Genomic DNA, 7,234 nt, shown 5'->3' on the forward strand with positions numbered 1-7,234 from the left:
CCCAAGTTTAACCCCTGGCACCTCAAATGGTACCCGGTACCTGCCAGGACTGATCTCTAAATGCAGAGCCAGGAGTAAACCCTGAGCACAGCAGGTATAACCCCCCAAGAGAGGGAAACCCCCCAAAAAAAAAACAACTTGATTTTTAAAAAATATTTTCTTTGAAAAACCATGTCATGGTATATTTGTTTTCTAGGGCTCCTGTAATAAAGAACAACAAAAGAGTGATTGAAGCCACAAAAATTAATTTTCTTATGTTTGTAGAAACTAGACACCCAAATCAGGGCTCAGCAGGACTAAGAGAGAAGGATCTGTTCCAGGCCTGTGAGTCTGGTTTTTATAGTGGCCATTTTCTCTCTGCATCTTCATGTCTATTGCCTTCTGAAGAAATTCGTGCTTCAAATTCCTCTTCTTTAAAGCACCAGTCCTATCAGATTACCTGGATTACCCCAAAAACTTCTCTCTCCATTTAACTACTTCTTTCAAGCCCTTATCTCCATGTATGGGGACATAAGTACTAAGACATGGGGAGAGAATTTCAACACATGCATTTGCCGAGAGACACAATTTATTTCCTAACATTTGGAGATATAGTTTGGCTTCTCTTAATAGTTTGAATCCCACCCACCCCCATTTGAATTTGTACGAGTGTCGAAGGCACATTTGTCTTAGTGTCTCAGGCAAAGTGAACCCCAACACATCTGTAAACCACATCTGTGCTTCCAGGCACAATCCCTTGTTTATACTTATTTTACTTAAGTTCCAGTTTCCTCACCTCGGTTCCTCATTAGGCTCTGCTCACTGTTATGCTCTCTCCTGGCTTCTATATCTGCCTACAATTGTTAGGCCTCAGGAATTTGGACATGAGCTTTCAGGATTCTTGGTGTTTATGAACTGTTATTACCAAAGAACCTGGTTTGTAAATATCCCATTAAAAAGCCCATATTGGCTTTCATTTGGCATGTTGGCTAGGAAGTTCCTCACTCTCTGAGTTATTGTGGGTGGCTTTGGGGGAGCAAAAGAAGTAGAAAAAAACACAGTCACAAATGAGCATTTCAAGAAGACACCGAAGTGTCATGAGGTCGGGAGCAGGTGTATTTCTGGCTGCTAAGATATGACAAAGGCACAAAACCCAGAGAAGACAATGGAAGACAAAGGGCTAGTCCCCATATTTTCTAGCTTCCCAGTTTCTGCCCAATTAAAGCTGCCCTTTCAAACTTTGTAATGTTAAATATCACTGAATTCTTAAAAAAAAAAAAAAAGGTCCAATTTTTCTTAAACTAGCTCAAGTAAGCTTATATATTTCAACAACCAAAATAGTGCTAATGAATAGTTTTACAGTTTCAAGCTCATCTCTATTTTCTCACTGATTAAAAAAACAACTAGAAGTTCAAATCAGTAGGCAGTTAATTTAAAAGGTCCTCACATATTTATTCTGAAAATAATGTATAATTGATTACATTTTCCTAAGATTGCGGAGACAGTGGATGGGAGGGAAGAGGGCATCAGGGAGGGTGAGGGAAACTGTTGACATTGGTGACGGGAAATGCGCACTGGTGATGGTTGTTGTACATTGTATGACTGTAACTCAACCATGAACTTTATCTTTGAAAAAATATTGTGGCATGAACAATCTTATAACCATAACATTTAAATAAAAACCTAATAAAAATAGAAAAAACCCATACATCCTTGAGGGTGGATCTCCATGTGGGAAGAGAACAAGATGACAGATTCCTTCCAACATACAAGGTGATAATTGTGGGATCCCAGATGTCTTCTTCTGATAGTGGCCCTTCCCAAGGCACTGAGGAGAAGTGGAGAGAGCAGTTGGACCTGAGAGGAAATGCCACCATTCCATCACCACCTGCCACTGCTGGATTCTCCTGATGTTGATTCCCTCACCTCAATTCCCTGGTGGTCCATAAGTACTAGGGATGGAGGTAATTTCCTTTCTTTACTCTTTTCACTCGTGTTAGAAAACTTGTGAAAGCCCCTTTCTCAGAGACTTTTCTAACATGGCCCCTTATGAGCAGGCAAGGATGGGACCCAACTTTTCACAAATATGAGAACAAGCTGTTGCCTTTATTTCTTCCTCGGGAACTTGCGTTGTCTAGACCCATCAGTTATGGTTGGAATCTAGACAAAAAAATGAAGTTGAGCTTTGCCAGGCATCTAAAGGCAAACTCATTAGAAGATAGGTGTTATCAACTAATATAAAATGACACCTTGTGAGAGATCTTGAGACAAGTGAATCTTTTTTTTTTTCAGTAATAAATAATGGTGTGCATATGCCCCTTTAGTCTTTTATAATATTGTTATTTAAGTCCCATGATTACAAATATGTTTGTAGTTGAGTTTCAGTCATAAAAATACACTTCCCTTCACCAGTGAACCTTCCCACCACCAATGCCCCCATCTTCCTTTTTCCTCACAAGTAATATTGAAAATGACTTTTATTAAAGACCACCATTGTCAAGGAATGAGGTCCATTTTGTCAATTTAATATTTCTATAAAAGTTAATGGCCAGAGGTTGGGAAATATAGCTAGAGTATGCTCAGATGCATCATATCCAATATCAATTCCTGGCACTACATGCTTCCCTGAGCATCACCAGGGACAGTCCCAGAAGTCCCCAAGTACTACCAATTTGGTCCCTGTCAATTCCCTGCCCTGTACGTTTCTTGCATTGAATCCAGCTAGCTGAATCACTCGTTGGCTCCAGCCTCCTAAACATTCTTTTAAGGCTCCCCCACCACCAAATAAGTTAATACTCCTGGGCTGGAGATTGGGGTTAAGGGGCTTGCTTTGCACTCAGATAACCCAGTTTGATCAACAGCTTTGCTACGGTCCCTGAGCACCTCCAGGAATGACCCTGAAGCACAGAGACAGGTGAAAGCAGTGCTTTCAAAAGTTATACCTTACACTTCAACTGAAAAAGAGTATGCTGTCACCCACTACAGTTTGAATTTTTACAGCACTTTACTTCCAATCCCCAGATTCTCTGAGAGTGAATTGGTCCTCTTCTGCAGGATCTAGTGGGTTACATTATCCCATTTAGATCTCCCGATGTATAAATTCCTTCTCTTTAAAAGCAACAGCAAGGAGCAGATGTATCATTTACTTTCGCAGAATTAAAGTCATCCAAATTTATCAGCTCATCAAAGATCAGGGAAAATCTGTTCAGGCTGAACTACAGCTATTACAAATATTCTACTCACAACTTAAAGCTTCTCTTAACAGGAGAAGAACAATTACATTCTAGAAGTTAAAGATATGTAATATCATAAAACAAAAATAAATGTGTTAAACATTTTTTGTGGTTTTTTTTGGGGGGGCCACACCCAGTGATGCTCAGGGGTTACTCCTGGCTATGTGCTCAGAAATCTCCCCTGGCTTGGGGGACCATATGAGATGCCAGGGATTGAACCCAGGTTTGTCTTGGGTCAGCTGTGTGCAAGGCAAATGCCCTGCTGCTGTGCTACCGCTTCAGCCCCATTGACAACAGAGTTTACTTATGACAAATCATCATATTTTACTCTATTATGGCATGATATATTTATGTTTCCTTATGTATTTAAAAGGGTACAGGGCTGGAGAGATAGCACAGCGGTAGGGCATTTGCCTTGCATGCAGCTGACCTGGGAGGGACCTGGGCTGGCTGTGTGAAAGGCAAATGCCCCACTGCTGCGTTATTGCTCCGGCCCCTAAACATTTCTCCTTGATGTTCACTACTTATTTCTGAAATCCTAACAGCTGGAGATTAGCAGTGATACAAATAAATGTAGATAAAAATAATGCTTTAAAACAAAGAAACACCTGCGGCTGGAGAAAAAGTCTCCAGTAAGTAAGGCACTTGCTTTCACTTAGCTGGCTCAGATTTGATTACCAGAATCTGGACCTAATCCAGAGTCCTCCAAAAATCATCTCTGAACATAGAGACAGGAGTAAGCCCAGAGCATAGCTGGGCATGGTCCCAACCAAAACCAAATAAAGCAACCAAACACACACACACACACACACACACACACACACACACACACACACACACACACACACGTACACACACGCACGCACGCACATGGACAGATAGACGGACAGATAAATAGGTAAGTGATTCTGATGGTGCCTGCTTGGTGTCAGGAGTTAAGAGTTAACAAAATTTTGCAGTTAAAGGGTTATTTTTCCCAAACATCTAGAATAACAAAAACAGAAAAAATGCTTTGTTTTACTCAAATTTGGTCTGCACTGATCTGCTGTCGTTTGTTGTTCCAAGCAGTGTTCAGACTAGCACCTCAGACTTTGCAGATGCAGGGCTGGGGTGAGGAACAAACAGATTCTATGTGCATATAATTCTGGCTTGCAGAGGGAGCTTGGACCTGTCAAAAAGCTTCAAATAGGCCGGAGCTATAGCACAGTAGGTAATGTGTCTGCCTTGCACATGGCCAACCTGGCACCTGTATATTACGGTGCCTCAAATCCCTACCAGGAATAATGCTTGAGCCAGGAGTAAGCCCAATGTGGCCCAAATGCAAAAACAAAACAAAAAAGTTCCAAGTAAATCTTTCTAACCTTCTTTGATGAAGGAAGGATGTGGTCTTACTCAAGTAAGCAGGTCTTAGATGGTAATTTAAATGATCAAAACATGATGCATTCCTGACACTGGTTATAAACTAATATTTCTCAATGACAAAGGCCTTATTTCCATCTCACCGATTTTGAGTTGTTCCATTTATTTTGATCAGCATTGTGTTTTGCTTTAGAAAACTATATTAAACAACAGCATCGATTCCTTTATGATTTGATAAGTCTTACATAGGAAATTGAAAATGTTTTCTGGGCTATGTAGTCAAAAAAAACTCCCTGCTCAGAACCATATGGGATGCTGGGGGTTGAATCTGAGCTGGTTGCATTCAAGGCAGAGGTGCAACCTGCTGGACTACTGCTTTGGGGGAAGGGAGATGGGGGGGAAACAGGGAAGGGGGAAAGGAAGGAGAGGGAGAGGGGATGGAGATGGAGAGGGAGAGGGAGGGGAAGGGGGAAGAAGGGAAAGGGAGATGGAGAGGGAGAGGAAGAGAGAGAGACAGGGAGGGAGAGGGAGAGGAAGGGGAGGACGGGAGAGGTAGAGGGGAAAGAGAGATGAAGAGCAAGAGGGAGAGGAAGGGGGAGGAAGGGAGGGGTAGAGGGGGGGAGAGATGAGGACGGAGAGGGAGAGGAAGGGGGAGGGAGGGAGAGGGAGAAGGGAGCCGGAAAGGGAGAGGGGGAGATGGAAAGGGAGAGGAAGAGGGAGAGAGAGGGGGGAGGGAGACAAAAAGGGAGAGGGAGAGGAAGAGGGAGACGAAAAGGGAGATGGAGAGGGAGACGAAAAGGGAGATGGAGAGGGAGACGAAAAGGGAGATGGAGAGGGAGACGAAAAGGGAGATGGAGAGGGAGACGAAAAGGGAGATGGAGAGGGAGACGAAAAGGGAGATGGAGAGGGAGACGAAAAGGGAGATGGAGAGGGAGACGAAAAGGGAGATGGAGAGGGAGACGAAAAGGGAGATGGAGAGGGAGACGAAAAGGGAGATGGAGAGGGAGAAAGAGTTCTTAATGACTAATAACAACTTCCTTAGTCACCAAAGCTTATCTCCTGCTCTTTTGCTCCCTGACTTATCTAAGTGGACATCAGTGACAATCTCAACACTTCCACTTGACCTCTTTCATGTTCCTCGATTCTCTTTCTTTGACTGCTCTTCCATACCATTACTGGCTTGGAATTCTTGTCATTCTACTTACTCATTGTGACTTAGCATTTCCCAGGATTCTAGCTTTAGACATCTTCCATCATTTTTATTTTCTCACATAGCTTTAAGTACCATTTATGAGGCATCAGTAACTCCCAACTTTCTCATCCTTATTTGGCCCACCAAGTTCCAGGAATTTTCAATCCCATTCTACGATGAACTCAAACTCAAACTCCTTGACTCTGGTCACTCAAACTTAGTGTGTCAAACTGAACTCACCACCTTCCTCCCTGTGAAAACCTCCTGATGGCCTGCAAGGAATCTCACCTCCTGGTGTTCACAGCCCTCAGGAAAGTCAGTTATGGGTGTGGTGTGGCTCTGGCCCCAGTCATTTATTCTTTAATCCTTTCCTTGGTTTAGAATAATGCAGACTATTTACAATATGTATGTTTCAAGTTCAGAATCAATAACTTTATTTGCTCTTATGGTCACTTACTTCAGCATACCTCAAAAATGATCATGATCTTTTTTCGTTTGTTTGTTTCAAGATTTCGAAAATCTGGAAGTTACAAATATTTTTTACAATGAAACAGCACGTGTGGGTCTGACTCCCTGGTGAACCAAGTGTGTGTGCCACGTGTCTGCACACCAAGTTCATTCAGGGTGAGTGCCACAATGCCCCCTGGTGAGCACTACAATCTGATTCTAGTGGTTTGCACACCCCTAAAATACAACCTTTGGACAGCACAAGCATTAATACAACTAAGAAACTGAGCAATTCCCCCCCTCCAACACTCACTGTGTCCAGGTGTGTGAGAATCACAACTGGATGAGTGACCCTTGGCAGCGCCATAGCCAAGAGTGTGAATGCCACAGCCAAGGATGTAGCCCAGGTTATAATCATGAAGAGAATATTAATAGAATCACACACCCAACAGTTGCCTCAGAGTCTGTCCTTTAAAAAGATCCTCAGCTCTGGAACCACCAAGTACAATGCTTCTATCTGTTCAGTCATCTCAAGCATCTGCTGCCTCTGCTGCCTCTTTCTCTTTCTCACCCTTCCCCAACTCTCATCAGCCTCCTCATCCTGACCCACTTAAAAGAAACTACTGGCAACCTTCCCTTTCCACAAGCAGTCTTCTTTTCCTTCCCCATTCAGAACAGAAACCAAAGCAGAAACAATTAACACCTGCAAATCTTTCTCCAGATATCATGAAGTTCTGAAAAGCTTTTCTCTTTAAAGGAAGATGGTAAATCTGCTTGTTTTTAAAAAGAATGCATTAAGCCAGAGAGATGAAGACCCAAAGAGATAACACCAAAGAGATAGACAGCGGGTGTCACAAGCTTGAAGTGAAGGTGTGATTCTTAAGATAGTTCAATTCAGTCCAAGCAAGGACACTTCGAATTTCAATTGTAAAAAAATATTTTTCTTCTGTAAATTAATAATTGTGGTGCAGTTTGGAGATCCAAGTGAAATTACATGAACCATATAAACTCTAATTGGTTTCCA

Source organism: Suncus etruscus, chromosome 5 (assembly GCF_024139225.1).
Source record: "Suncus etruscus isolate mSunEtr1 chromosome 5, mSunEtr1.pri.cur, whole genome shotgun sequence".
NCBI lineage: Eukaryota > Metazoa > Chordata > Mammalia > Eulipotyphla > Soricidae > Suncus > Suncus etruscus.